The sequence below is a fragment of the Brassica napus genome, unplaced genomic scaffold (genome assembly GCF_020379485.1).
Source record: "Brassica napus cultivar Da-Ae unplaced genomic scaffold, Da-Ae ScsIHWf_1545;HRSCAF=2147, whole genome shotgun sequence".
NCBI lineage: Eukaryota > Viridiplantae > Streptophyta > Magnoliopsida > Brassicales > Brassicaceae > Brassica > Brassica napus.
This window is the reverse complement of record NW_026014963.1, coordinates 97,095-112,628: the sequence shown is the minus strand read 5'-3', so window position 1 is coordinate 112,628 and position 15,534 is coordinate 97,095. Positions and strand designations below refer to the sequence as shown.

The window sequence follows — 15,534 nt, the reverse complement described above, 5'->3', positions numbered from 1 at the left end:
ATCGGTTTAGAGTCACGAGCCACAAGTGGAATGAGTGCCTTGGTATTGCTCTCGGGATCCAAATAGTTTTAGTCCAAGATTGGTCCGGTATTGTACCTCGCAAGTAGGTGTAGATCGCTCCAGTGCTGAACTTTATGGTCGTTGCTCCTTGAATCTCCCATTCATAGTAATCCTCGCGTTCAGTTAGTTCAATCATAGTCATGTAGGCATAGAGCTCGAGCATTACCTCTGATCTTGCTGGAGGAAGACGCCAACTCCCATTTCTTCGCAGTGATGCAACTGTAGCACTTAGTGGTATGCCGAAGCGGTCTCCAGGGAGAGTCTGCGACAGGGTTAGGGAGCTTGTTGGCGCCCAGTTATCCAGCCAGAAGCGAGCTGTTCTTCCATTTTCTATTCGCATCTTGATCAGAGGGAAGACCTTTGTTCTCATCTTGATCAGTTTGTTCACTAGCCAGGAGTTTTTTTGGCTTGGTTTCACCGTCCAATAATTTTGCAGCGAGCCTTTAAGAACTACCTCCTTGAACCAAGCCGCCCATACTGAGTCCTCTCTAAAGATGATTATCCAAATCAGTCGCAATGAGCAAGACTTATTCCATACATGTAAGTCTTTTATTCCTAACCCTCCTTGTGCTTTTGTTAGAGTTACTGTCTCCCAGGCTACCTTTGCTGAGTGGTGACCTTCTAAATTCCCTTTCCATAGGAAGAAGCTACACATTGAGTTTATTTTGTTGATGCAGGCTTTGGGAAGTATGAAGGCAGAGCACCAGAATGTTGTGATCCCAGCAATTACCGTCTTGATAAGGAGCAGTCTTCCAGCAAATGACAGAGATTTCACAGACCATGAAGAGAAGCGGGTCTTCACTTGATGTAGTAGAGGTTCACAGTTCACTATGGACAGCTTTCTTGAGTTCAAAGGGACCCCGAGATAACGGAAAGGGAGGGAGCCATGGTGCATACCAGTAGAGGCTTGGATTGTGCTCAGCTCTTCCTCTGATAAACCCGAAGCATAAAAGCTTGTCTTCTGGAAGCTGACCGCGAGCCCAGACCTGTGCTCAAATTCTCTCAGAACTTGAAGTACATTCTGAATAGAACTCAAAGACCCATCTATGAAGATTAGAAGATCATCAGCAAATGATAGATGGGTAAGCTTCATTCTGTCGCATCTGTTATGATACTTGATCTTTTCATTTCGAGCTGCTTCATTCAACATCATAGATAGGTAATTCATGGCGATTACAAAGAGATAGGGCGACAGCGGGTCTCCCTGTCTGAGCCCTCTCTTGCCTTTGAAATAGCCATTAACCACCCCATTGTAACCCACCATAAACTTAGTTGTGCATATGCAGGCTTTTATCCAGGAGATGAATCTTTGCGGTACTTCTATAGCCTCTAAACTAGAGAGAAGGAATTACCAAGATAGAATGTCAAATCCCTTAGCAATATCGACCTTTATGGTAATTCTTTTTGACCCTTTATTCTTGTGATATCCATGAATAAGCTCACTGGCAAGAGTAGTGTTCTCAACCAGCAACCTATCCTTGACAAACGCAGTCTGGCTAGGTAGAATTAGATCAGGCAGAAAGGGCTTTAGTCGAGCTACCAGTAATCTTGACAAGACTTTATAAACTGTGTTGAGACAGGATATCGGCCGGAAGTCTGTGATTTTGCTTGCTCCTGGGAATTTTGGGATGAGAGAGAGGATGGTGGCATTGGTGGCAGCAGGCAGAAAAGAGGAGGCAAAGAAATGTTGAATTGAGTGCACAACCTCTTCTCCTAGTATGTCCCAGCTGGCTTTGAAGAAACCGGAGGTAAGTCCATCAGGAAACGGAGCCTTGTTCTGATTAAGTTTGAAAAAATGTTTCCTAATCTCCAAGGCAGTTGGAATTAACTGCATTTGAGTAGATTGCAGTGCTGTGACTCTGAAATTGGTGAGGAGCGCGAACCAAGATGGATGGGAGGCAATGCAGGGTGGTCTGTAATTAAGTGGCCCCAAGACAGATTGGAAATGGGCAATAGCAAGGTTACTCATTTCCTGAGGGTCCGTGATTTGAATGCCCGACTCGGTGATAAATGATCTGATTGCATTGTAGCTAGCTCGGACCTGACAGATGCGATGAAAGTAAGTTGTATTCAAATCTCCCTCTGTTAGCCAATTGATCCTTGACTTTTGACGGAAAAAGCATTCCTCTATTTGCCTCAGGAACATCCAGCGATCATGAAGCTCTTTCTCCTCCAAGAACAATTGTTGACTTGGTGCCTGAAGCGAGTGTACCTGCGCAGTTTGTAACAGATTGTAAGTTTCTGTGACCCTCTCTTGAATTTTAGAGAAGTTGTCTCGGTTTAGGATTTTCAAATTTGTTTTGATGAGTTTTAGCTTCCAACAAAGTTGAGTGAGAGTCCAGCTATTGCTTCCGGCTCGAGTCCAAGCGTCGTGTATTACCATGGTGAACTCTGGGTGTTTAGTTAGGTAGTTTTGGAACTTAAAGGGCTGGGTTCCCGCTTTAGGCAGTTGGTAGGCTAGGTCTAGGAGGCAAGGGGTGTGGTCAGAGATGTCTGGGGGGAGAAAGTTTGCAGAGGCATGGGGAAAGGCTGAGATGGTATTACAGTTGATGAGAAGTCGATCAAGCTTCTTAGCTATAGGCATGTCAGGTTGGTTGTTCTTCCAAGTATGGCTTGGACCGTTGTATCTCAAGTCAAAGAGCCCAGTCTGTGTTAAACAATCTTGGAATTGGTACATCTGGTAATCTTGGGCGTTGACTGATTGAGAGGAATGCTCCAAAGACATCAAGATTTGGTTGAAATCACCTCCTACGATCCATCTATAGTTTTGTAGATTCAAAGAATCATGAAGATACAAGAGTTCTGCCCAGAGGTCAGAGCGGTCTACAGTTAAGTTTGATGCATAGACTGCTGTGTAGAAGAAGGGAGGTAAGTTTGGAATCTCCATAGCACAAGTGATGCTTTGACTGCTTTGATGTACTATTTGTATCTTCAGCGGGTCCTTCCAGATTAGTATAATCCTCCCATCATCATCAGAGTGGTGGTTTGAAGCAAATTTCCAACCAGGGCAGAGCTTTATCTTAAGGGGCAACAAGGAGAGTTCTTTTACATGAGTTTCTAGAATAGCACCAAAAATGGGTTTATGAAAATGAAGCCAGCTAACAAAAGATCGATGCTTATCCGGGTCATTTAAACCACAGACGTTCCAAAAAAAGAGTTTTACACTCATTGGGGGAGGGAAGAAGGATCCCCATTAGAAATGTGGGAATCAGGTAACAAAAGAGAAGTAGAGGAGGATGAGAGAGGTTGAAAAGGGTTTGAATCTAACGCTAGGAATTTTTGTGAGGAAGGTTTAGATAAGAAAGTGAGGGAGAGGACTGGGTCATTTTCTTTATGTAAAAAAGGGTTAGGATTCTGTGACGGTGTTGGGTTAAAGGTTGGGGATGATCTAGACTGTTTTAGAGAGGGTCTAGGGGTGGATCAGGTGAGGAATGGTCTTTTGAAGAAGAGGGTGGGAGGTCAACTTCCATTTGATGCACCGAAGAGGAAAGTAGAGTATTGGTTACAGAGTGGTTAGGAGTGGGAGGGAGAGAGGTGCTATGCGGGTCAGTGGAAATGTTTAAAGTTGCAGGTGGGTTTAAGGACTGATCAACTGACTTTTTTACATAAGTTTGTGCCAGTGTGGGAAAAATGGAAGTTTTTGAGGATGAGGCAGATTTGGTGGAAGGCTTTTTTGAGGAAGTAGTGTGGTTTGGTTTTTTAGAAACGAGTTTGGCAGCTGAGAATGAGGTTTTTGGTGGGGGGGGGGGGATCGGCTGGGGGAGGGACATAAAGGAGGCAGTTTCGGACAATGTGTCCAAGCTCATGACAGTGAGAACAAGTAGGTGGAGTCCATGGATAGTGAACTAGAACTTCCACCACCTCTCCACTCTGTCTTTGAAACTCCACAATTGAGGGAAGAGGCACTGTGAGGTCAACTTCAACTTTAACAAGAGAGACTGTGAGGCTGACCAGATTTCTTGTGAATTCATCTGTCTCCTTTGGTTCTCCAACCAAGCCTGCAACCATACTCATGCCTTGTTGGTGCCTCAAGTCAAGTGGTACCCCTGTCAAATGTGCCCAAATCTTTATTGCTTTGAGCGGAGGGGTTAACATTGAATGCTCGGATGTCCATAGTGCTGTGTGGAACACAGAATCACCCACATACCAAATACACTTATCAAGAATCTTCAGACGCAGGTACTCACTTCTTATCCTTACCAAAGCTGAGCGGTTGCGAGGATTGTTGTGAATTTCTAACGGTTTTCCCTTCCCCCACATGTGGGCGAGTACACTCTGAATCTGGTGGAACGGAGGAGGCTTGCCGTTGAAGTAGCAGACTATGAAGTCCTTATGAATTTCAGCACCTTTCTCGAAAACGGAATCAGGTATGAGTACTCTTGGGCGACCTGTTTCAGAGATGGTAACTGGTGCTAGTCTCTTTAGAGTTTTGTCTTCTGAAATCCTCAATCTTTCAACAAGGGTTTTCTCAGGTAGATGATTAGTTCTGGAGGGGGGGGGGGGGGGTTTGAGGCGATAGGGTCAGGGGGACGGGGTAGGAAGAACAGGGGTGTTTTGGTTCAGAACAGGTGGGTTGAGGGCGGGTTTATGGTTCGAAGTGGGAGTGGAAGCTTTGTTTGTGTTGACTGATGAAAAAAGCTGTGGGTCAATAGTTTTAGACTTTTGAAGTAAAGGGGATTCTTCTACAGTCAGTGGAATACTGTTTGGAGTAGAATCAGTTTGTTGTGTAGATCCATTTTCAGGAACAGTTTTTTCAGTTGTTGCCTTAGCATCTAACTGAGCTTGGAGGCTGGCTGAGTCTCCTAGTTGGTTTTCCTTTGCAGGAGTTGAAGAAGGAGGAACCTTGACCCCAAATTTTAGGGTTTTTGGAACAGTTGTAGATCTGTTTTTAGGAGAGGAAGAAGTGGATAAGGGTGGGAATTCTTGTGGAGATAGGGAAGGAATTCTTGTGGAGATAGGGAAGAGGCTTGGTCTGGAGGGTCTGGCGGGGTGGGGATGGGCGGAGGGGGTTCACCAGGGGCGGACGGCGAAGGGCTCAAGGCGGAAGCGCAGCTGGGGAGCTTCCAAACAGACTTCATTGGGAAACGTGTCAGAGAGGTTTTGACTAGAATTAAAGAGTTATTACGATTATTATACCATTCTAGATTTGCTCAGAGATAGATATCAACGTTTTCCAAACGTAGTTTTGTTTTCTTTTTGTCAAATAACGTAAATCATTCTCAGTAATTAAAAAAATGACTACATAAAATATTTATCAATTAAGATTTTGCCTAAGATTATAATATTTTATTAGCTTTTTCCTTTACTTTCTCTGATATTATATACACAATTAAATAGTAATTTGAACAGAGAAGGTCAAGGTTGACAAAAATAAAAAATAAAAAACAATAGAGAAGGTCAAGTGTTTGAGCCGGTGTGAGATCACCTTAAAACATAAACCACAAACACAGATTTATAGTTTAGTAATCTGCTTAGTTTGAACTAAAAGTTTCAGGTTTTACCTTGGTTATCACGAAAGTTGAAAGATATTACAGACCGAACATGAAGGAGGAGCTCCAGCAGCAACAAAAATGACATTAGGATCAACTGAAGAAATGGTCTCCATATTTGATGAAGCGATGGGATTACCATCTTCAATTGCTTTAGGTGTCTTGCTCCACTGTTATTGTCTATATCCCAACAAAAAAATATACAACTTAATCAATATTTTTAGCTCTATGTTTTTGCACATTTATCTTACTAATGAATAATTAGTTGTGAAGTTCAGGTACTCTCCTTTGCAAGCATGTGTTGTGTTTTCATACTTGGGTTTTAAATTTGTAATAAAAGACTATTATGTTTTTTACAAAAAAATTAAAAAATAAAATAAAAGCCTATTATGTTTGCTATTGTGATTTATCCCTTTTTATATTATTCTGTTTTTTTTGTCACGATTGAATGAAAGGAAAACGAGAGAACAATTAACTTGGTTTACGCTACAACGATATTGACACATATGTGAGTTCCTTTTTAACACATTTTCATTTTCTTGGTCGTTCATATTATTTTCAAACTCATTAGCTTCTTCACAATTGTGCAACTTGATATACCAAATCTTTTACCTTTTTGAGGGAAGACATGTAGATTCTTGCGCTTAAAGAACCTTTTACAAGCATCTGCTTAAATAGCAGAACATCCAACAAAGTGTCCCTTACTCTTTGATAAGCAGATAGAGATGGTGTTGTTACACTTAATGTGGCCAATATAATGTTCAGTTATATTCAGTTATAACAAGTCATGATGGGACATCACACATCTATCTTATACATATATATTTTTTATTGAAGGATACTTATATTGATCAAGATGAAATACAAAGCCAGAACAGAAGCTCGAAAGTTATATGAGAGACTAATCCTACAAGAGGGAGACACAAGCCCACACACGGGAATCAATTGAGGAAAATGCAATTATTTATATTTTCAGTATCTTTTAAAAAAAAATTTAAAATTTAGATCAAAAATCCGCGCTAGTGAATAATATTCTCAATAAATTTTTATATTTTTTTACCACACCAACTATTCCAAGAGTTTAAGATGAAAAATGGTTATCAATCCTACCACACTGAGGATATCATGATCAAAAATAATCTTAACAGAGAATGACCAAGATGATCGTATAAGCAACAAATGTGTTTACATGAAAAAACTTGTATCTTAACACAAAGCCAAAAAAAAAAAAAAATCATTGTTTATCAACAAAACTCACGCTGAAAATTGTCCATTTTGGCAAACAACAAACAGCAGTAAACATTACTTAAAAAAGATTCAAGTAGAAAAAAACATAGAGACAATGAACTCTGTTTTGACAAAGAAACCAAGTTCCAATTAACTATATATGTTAAGACAAAGTGAGAGATACTAGTCTAATACCATAACTGAAAATATTTCCAAGCATTATATTATAAAAGTCAAGTCAACTGATACACATTTTAAAGAGAAAAAATTACACAATAATCATAAATGTAAGAATCATATGCATAATTCTAACATTACTCAAATAACAACCAATTAGATTGTGAGGATCATGTCATTGTAATATTTTGGAATAATCACCAAGGATTTCGAGCATGACGCAAAACAAGTACATACCAGACTCAAGGAAAATTCTACCAAAATATACATGAGTCATACTTGCACCCAAAGTAGATATCTATAAGAGACTCCAAGATACATCCATTTCATAAATGAACACAAGCACCAAAACATAGATAATAGGTATTGTTAGTCAAACGAGATAAATATTTATATAAACTCCAAGATATATCTATTTATAAAATGAGAGATGTTATGATGTACAAACATAGAATACAGATAATAACTACTTTCCAAACAATATTTATTGCTGTCAACATAAGCACAAAATATAAATGTACCAGTATAAAAAATTAAATCAACTGTTTATCAATGGATATCAGCAATAAGTTTCCACAGAACGACAGACACGAGATCAAAGATGAAAAAAAGAAGAAGTGTGTAAGGAATCGCAAAATAATATATATAAACAACCAGGTACGCAAAAACACATCCAAATAGGAACAAAAAAAAACATAAGGAAGCAAGGAAGATAAAACACACAAGGAACAAAAAAACAACAAATCAATAAAGCAAGTAAAGAAGTGAAACAATGAATCAGGGAAGTCAATAAAGAAGCAGAACATCAAGAAAGCAAGCAAGGGAAGAAGTATGAATGAAAGGGTACATAAAGAAGCAAGTAAGTTACCAAAAGAATCAAACAAAAAATCAAGAAAGCAAATAAACAATGATGTATGTAAGCAATTATGCATGTATACAGTATGAAAGTACGTATATATGAATGCATGTTTGTACCTATGTATGTATGTTTTGTACTTTTAAGTGATTGTGCAGAACCCATGTATGGAGGTTTGAGATACACCACATTAGGATTTGAAATCGGTTGATGCAGAAGAAAATAGACCTACAAGATAAAAATAAATGAGTAAGCCAACACCAAAATCAGACTTGGAACTTGGAGAATCAAAACAGACTAACAGAGACATGAAAGGAAACCACCAACCTGCAGAATTTCAAGTGACCAGTGTTTTCTTCATGAAACAGAGATGTGGTTACTCTGAAACGTTGATTCAAATCCAAAGTTATACAATATAAAGAGAGTGATAAATCCATACTTCACCAAATAATTGTAAACATTAGAAAAATCTCTTTTGGGCATCCATAAGAGAAGCACATACCTGAGAAAATCAATATTGGCATATATACTTCAAGCTCTCACATAAGTATAAAGGCTAACACATAAATATGTTAAGATTTTGGATGCTTATTCAAGCACGTGTCTAGTGGAAATGAAATTAATCTTGATTTCACATCTGTTTGAATTTCAGAAACTAATTACAAGCAAGTTTGAAAAGCACATATGACATACCTGCCACAAAAGTCCGCTACACTTGAAATCTCCTCAAAATCTTGAACAATTTGGTTTTGAACACCTTCTGAAGCAGATACCTGAAAAACAAAAAAATCAGAATCATAGTTCTCAGTTAGTTCAGAGTATTTATCTTAAGACATCTTTGAGAGTATTTATCTTAAGACATCTTTGTGGTTATCGCGAAGATAATTCTCAGTTCAGAACCTTTTCGTGTCACGACATCTTTTAAGCTGTTGGTCGTTTTTTGTCCGATCCAACAAGTCTAATTTAAGTCATTAGTAATTTTTATCCATCTAAAGACTTTTCGAAGCCTGTCTTAAGACATCGTTAAGCCGTTGGCTGCTTTTTTTCCCCATCCAACAAGCCTTATTTAAAAATCTCTTGATCCTTGTTAAGTATCTCTGTCTTAAGACATCTGTAAGCCATTGGTAGTCTTTGTCGCTGTGTGGCTTTCCAAATCCGTGAGTTGTTTTCGTATCGTATTAGCCTATGTCTTAAGACTGATTTCAGACATGGTCTTTGTCTTAAGAACTTTTCATACTCTGTCTTAAGTTGTTGGTCGTTTCTTTTTCCCATCCAACAAAACGTAAACCAAACCATTGTCTTTGTGTAAAAGACTTTTATTTCAGACTTTGTCTTAAGCTTATTTCAGCTGTTGGTCGTTTTTCTTTCTATCCAACAAATCATAAACCAACCCCATCCAACTCATAGTCTTTTTGTAACTTTTGTACATTTAAGCCTTTGTGTTTGAGAGGCAAAGACATAGTTCTTAAAGCCTTGTGGTTCAGACTCTTTGTCTTAAGACATGTTGGTCGTTTTTTCCAATCCAACGAGTCTTATGTAAGCCATTAGTCGTTTTTCATCTAATGTCTTTTACTAAGCCGTGGGTCTCTTTTTTCCTCATCCCCATAGAGTCTTTATCTTAAGACTTTTAAGTCATGCACTACAAATCCATCCAACTCATAGTTTTTATACTTTCGAGCCTTGTGGGTTTAGAGGAAAAGACATAGTTCTTTAAGCCTTGTGGTTCAGAGTCTTTGTCTTAAGAAATGTTGGTCGTTTCTTTCCTATCCAACGAGTCTTATTTAAGCTATTAGTCATTATTTCATCATCTAATGACTTTTTCTAAGCCGTGGGTCATTTTTTTTCTCATCCCCATACAGTCTTTGTCTTAAGACTTTTAAGTCATGCACTACTACAAACCCATCCAACTCAGTTTATATACTTTCAAGCCTTGTGGTTTAGAGGCAAAGACATAGTTCTTTAAGCCTTGTGGTTCATCTAATGTCTTTTTATAAGCCGTGGGTCTCTTTTTTCCTCATCCCCATATAGTCTTTGTCTGTCTTAAGACTTTTAAGTCATGCACTACAAACCCATCCAACTCATAGTATTTTTGTACTTTTAAGCCTTTGTGGTTTAGAGGCAAAGACATAGTTCTTTAAGCCTTGTGGTTCAGAGTCTTTGTCTTAAGACATGTTGGTCGTTTCTTTCCCATCCAATAAGTCTTATTTCAGCTATTAGTCATTGTTTCATCATCAAATGACTTTTACTAAGCCGTGGGTCTCTTTTTTCCTCATCCCCATAGAGTCTTTGTCTTAAGAATAAGTCTTATTTCAGCTATTAGTCATTGTTTCATCATCAAATGACTTTTACTAAGCCGTGGGTCTCTTTTTTCCTCATCCCCATAGAGTCTTTGTCTTAAGAATTTTAAGTCATGCACTACAAACCCATCCAACTCAGTCTTTATACTTTCAAGCCTTGTGGGTTAGAGGCAAAGACATAGTTCTTTAAGCCTTGTGGTTCATTTAATGTCTTTTTATAAGCCGTGGGTCTCTTTTTTTCTCATCCCCATAGAGTCTTTGTCTTAAGACTTAAGTCATGCACTACCAACCCATCCAACTCAGTCTTTGTACTTTCAAGCATTGTGGGTTTAGAGGCAAAGACATAGTTCTTTAAGCCTTGTGGTTTATCTAATGTCTTTTACTAAGCCGTGGGTCTCTTTTTTTTCTGATCCCCATAGAGTCTTTGTGTAAGACTTTTAAGTCATGCACTATCAACCCATCCAACTCATAGTCTTTATACTTTCGAGCCTTGTGGGTTTAGAGGCAAATACATAGTTCTTTAAGCCTTGTGGTTCAGACTCTTTGTTTTAAGACATGTTGGTCGTTTTATCTAATCCAACGAGTCTTATTTAAGCCATTAGTCATTGTTTCATCATCTAATGACTTTTTCTAAGCCGTGGGTCTTTTTTTTCCTCATCCTCATAGAGTCTTTGTCTTAAGACTTTTAACTCATGCAGTACAAACCCATCCAACTCATAGTCTTTATACTTTCGAGCCTTGTGGGTTTAGAGGAAAAGACATAGTTCTTTAAGTCTTGTGGTTCAGAGTCTTTGTCTTAAGACATGTTGGTCGTTTCTTTCCCATCCAACAAGTCTTATTTAATCTATTAGTCATTGTTTCATCATCTAATGACTTTTACTAAGCCGTGGGTCTCTTTTTTCCTCATCCCCATAGAGTCTTGGTCTTAAGACTTAAGTCATGCACTACCAACCCATCCAACTCAGTCTTTGTACTTTCAAGCATTGTGGGTTTAGAGGCAAAGACATAGTTCTTTAAGCCTTGTGGTTTATCTAATGTCTTTTACTAAGCCGTGGGTCTCTTTTTTTCTCATCCCCATAGAGTCTTTGTCTTAAGACTTTTAAGTCATGCACTACCAACCCATCCAACTCATAGTCTTTTTGTACTTTTAAGCCTTTGTGGTTTAGAGCAAAGACATAGTTCTTTAAGCCTTGTGGTTCAGAGTCTTTGTCTTAAGACATGTTGGTCGTTTATTTTGCATCCAACGAGTCTTATGTAAAAGCCATTAGTCGTTTTTACATCATCTAATAACTTTTTCTAAGCCGTGGGTCAATATTTTTCTCATCCCCTCCACATATAGTCTTTGTCTTAAGACTATTAAGCATGCACTACCAACCAATAGATTCCAGGTCTTTTTTTTCCTCATCCTCATAGAGTCTTTGTCTTAAGACTTTTAAGTCATGCAGTACAAACCCATCCAACTCATAGTCTTTATACTTTCGAGCCTTGTGGGTTTAGAGGAAAAGACATAGTTCTTTAAGCCTTGTGGTTCAGAGTCTTTGTCTTAAGACATGTTGGTCGTTTCTTTCCCATCCAACAAGTCTTATTTAAGCTATTAGTCATTGTTTCATCATCTAATGACTTTTACTAAGCCGTGGGTCTCTTTTTTTCTCATCCCCATAGAGTCTTTGTCTTAAGACTTAAGTCATGCACTACCAACCCATCCAACTCAGTCTTTGTACTTTCAAGCATTGTGGGTTTAGAGGCAAAGACATAGTTCTTTAAGCCTTGTGGTTTATCTAATGTCTTTTAGTAAGCCGTGGGTCTCTTTTTTTTCTCATCCCCATAGAGTCTTTGTCTTAAAACTTTTAAGTCATGCACTACCAACCCATCCTACTCATTGTCTTTTTGTACTTTTAAGCCTTTGTGGTTTAGAGGCAAAGACATAGTTCTTTAAGCCTTGTGGTACAGGGTCTTTGTCTTAAGACATGTTGGTCGTTTATTTCGCATCCAACGAGTCTTATGTAAAAGCCATTAGTCGTTGTTTCATCATCTAATGACTTTTTCTAAGCCGTGGGTCAATATTTTTCTCATCCCCTCCACATATAGTCTTTGTCTTAAGACTATTAAGCATGCACTACCAACCAATAGATTCCGGATCTTATTTTCCATCCCCATAACCGACCTCTTTAGACATGCATGCGCTACCCACCAAAATATTTCTTACGGGACCAATGTTACCCATATAAAAATCTGACAGAACACTATTAAGATTAGTGCTTGCCAATGATCTTATTTGGATTTGAGAATGCTATAACATCGATTAGAACTGATCTAATGGGGTTTGACTTTGTCCTCGTTTGAATTCCATCCTCAAAAGACAGAATTTTTTTGTTAAAAGAAAGCTTGTATTTTTAGTTCATAGACAGAGAAATTACCTTGGTGACGATGGTTTCAGGCGGAGTAAGCTTCCAGGTATGTAAAGCAGCAACTAAAAGGCCGGTGGGTTTCCTCCTCCAAGCGATAATATATCATCTGTTCAAACAAAAACCATGTTCAGACACTAAACAAGAGATTTATACAAGAGAGAATGAATTTGACAGATTGTACACTCCTATTTAAGCCAAACCAACCATTTGGGATTCCTGAAATCTATGATTTAAAAAAAACAAAAGTATATGCATGTAGTGAAGATACACGGATCATTTTAGAGACAAGAGAATTAAAAAGAATGTATGCATAAGATGGTTTCTAAACTAATCGCAAGACGGGAAAAGAACCCTAAACAAAAAGATATTAACACAAACCTTACATATACGGAGACGTACCTCAACGATGACGAGTGAGAGGAGCCCAAACAATCACATCGGGTTTTAGGCGGAATCAACCTTCAAAAAAAAATCTAATCAACATCTCTTCAACAAGAAAAGAATGAACAATTCAGAAAATTTGGAGAACCAGAAACAAAATCGCGATCAAAGAATATTCGAAATCCTCAAACAAATTCACGATTTACAGAGAGCGAAACACTTACTAATCTAAGATGGCAATCGGATTCTGTTCCAGTTTTGCAAATTTTGGAAGAATCGATCTGAGAGAATCCTTCCCAGAAAGAGGAACTGTGAACAATGTGGAAATAAATTGACAACGCACACGATTATTCTTAACGCGTCTATATTTGATTAACGGAGGCGTTTACTGAAGACACGTTTTCTAACGGTTATATTTTAAAAACTTGGTTCGATTATTTCGAATTTGAACCGGTCATCCTGCATTTTCTAACGGTTATATTTTTCCACTTAAACCAAACCGGCCTTGAATATTTAACGATGATGTCTCTGCTTTATACAGTGTCGTTTGTGGGTCTCTTAAACCAAACCGGTCTTGTATTTCTTTGTCGTTCAAGTAATGAAATTTTCTTGCGATTCTTTTAGTTTCCATATCTTTCACTCAAAACTTCACAATTGTTTAGTTTCATAGACATCAAGTTTTGATTTTTTACTCTGAAACTGATGAATCTCAAACTACATGACAAACACACACACAAAAAGTCTTTGTTTGCTAATCTTGTGCAAAATGACCTTTTGGCTTTCTATTGGTCTTCTTAAACCTAGTCTTCTTCTTTCAAATATATGTAATACTCACTGATCCACTTTTCTATAATGGCCACCTCTTGCTTCCTCTGCTCTTTCAGCCACTCCGGGTCGCCTTTCGTAGCTGCCCTGAGATCCATCCGCATGGTGCGCACCTGTTTCATGCAAAACAATGTTGAGTTTCAATTTTTTTCTCAACACCACCATTTTGACAGAAGAATGTTAGTTTTCTTGGTCACAAGCGCGAAAATACTGCTCGAGATGTTCTCCAGAACCGTGAAAATATATGACAAAAACAATACCACGAATCTCATTTTGTTAAATCTGATCCGATAGATGGGAAGGAAATGAGAGAAGACACAATACAAAACTAACCCTTCCCGCCAAACTCTGTGGTGATCCAATGTGGTCGAGGCTTGACTCCGCATCTACTCATGAACTGTTCTTCAATTTTCTCAAAGTCACTTTTCGTACGGTGGGAACATGCTCTCGTTTGAGCAGCTCATTGTCATCACCATCTCTGTACACGCCTGTTTCCACTCAGTGACATAACATTATGTTATTTATAGTTTCATAACATATTCATCTTGTGTTCTGCTATCTAAAAGAAAGTCTTCAACTTTTTACTGAGTTCTGGCAAGCCATGCTTCATGTTGGAAACTGCATCTAGCTCTTCCCAGCTTCTCTTTATGACTTTGAAACAGTTAACACTCGCATCCTGCTTGTAATTAATTCACAATAAGTTCATTGTAACATCACTTTTGTATGATATTTCCCGCAAACAGATCATACAACACCTTAAAATCCTGAGATATTGCATCATAGAAGCTTGTTAATGGCACAATGTTATCGAATTGAAGAATTGGAGCAGAGGATGCTAATGCTCCGATTGCTATGTGGGGATACTTGAGCCTATACCACGCTGCAAGGACCGAGAACTGTCTTAAGACATAACATACAACAGAACATAGTTTATGAGTAATGATTTGTTATTCCATTGAGAGAGGTGGGTGTGAGCCTACTTCCACCATACGAGCCACCAAATACAACCACAGGTGATGCCTCGGATGATAGATTCTGCTTCAAGCTTCTAATCAGGATTGCATAATCAGCTAACGCCTGCTGAGAGTTCAGGTAACCCAATATCTCAGCCGTCTTATGCGACTTCTTACCAAATGGTGTTGATTCTCCAAAGAACCGGCGCTGCAATGATAATCAACCAACGCACAAAACACTATTATAAATGTTTTGAGTCTCATTCTTGAAACTAGACTTGAGATTATGTGGTCTGCAAAAGTTCTTACTTCATTGAAGAACATGTACAGTAGACAGAAACAAGCAACCATGTTTTCTCTCTCTCTCTCAAAACAAGAGTAACTCAAATACAAAGCATGGAGACACAAGAAAAAGTGGCTTTGGTCTTATGCTTATACAAAATTAGTTCTTGCATTCGTTCAAGTTTTGGTTTCCCAAGTAAACTGTTTTGGATCTTGTGGAGGAGAAGCGTGAGTTGAACCAGAAAAAGTTTTGTCCTTCTCAGAACTTGTGATGATGCTGCCTCAACCTCTCTCACTCAAGTCTCAAGCTTGATGATGATGACACAAAAAAAGAGTAACAATCAACCGAACTTCCATACAAGTGGCCATATGATCCAAACAAAATCCAATATTTAGTCTTCTTTAGTAAATATTGGCTTATTTTTGAATTTGAAAAATCTTCCAAAATTCCAGAGAAGACTTCTCTAGAAATCTTATATGGTAAACATGTTGGTTTAATTAAAGACATGTTGGTTTTACAATTTAAATTTCTGCAGATATTTGTTTTTTCTTAGAAAACTTTCATAACTTCTATAGAAG

General features: G+C 38.3%; 1 long non-coding RNA gene across 3 annotated transcripts; it reads right to left on the bottom strand.

Moving 5' to 3' along the window:
* Window positions 1-5,299: 5,299 nt before the first annotated feature.
* LOC125597834 lies at window positions 5,300-15,116 on the bottom strand. 3 transcript variants are annotated; one of them, XR_007331986.1, is made up of 8 exons: window positions 13,120-15,043; window positions 12,914-12,973; window positions 12,524-12,620; window positions 8,137-8,582; window positions 7,929-8,037; window positions 6,162-6,215; window positions 5,562-5,729; window positions 5,300-5,485 (listed from the first exon to the last, which is right to left on the bottom strand). It is a non-coding gene; the product is annotated as an uncharacterized LOC125597834 (long non-coding RNA). The 3 variants fall into 3 exon arrangements; XR_007331985.1 differs by having other exon boundaries at window positions 6,162-8,037; window positions 13,120-15,116; XR_007331987.1 differs by lacking the exon at window positions 6,162-6,215.
* Between the last annotated feature and the right edge of the window lie 418 nt (window positions 15,117-15,534).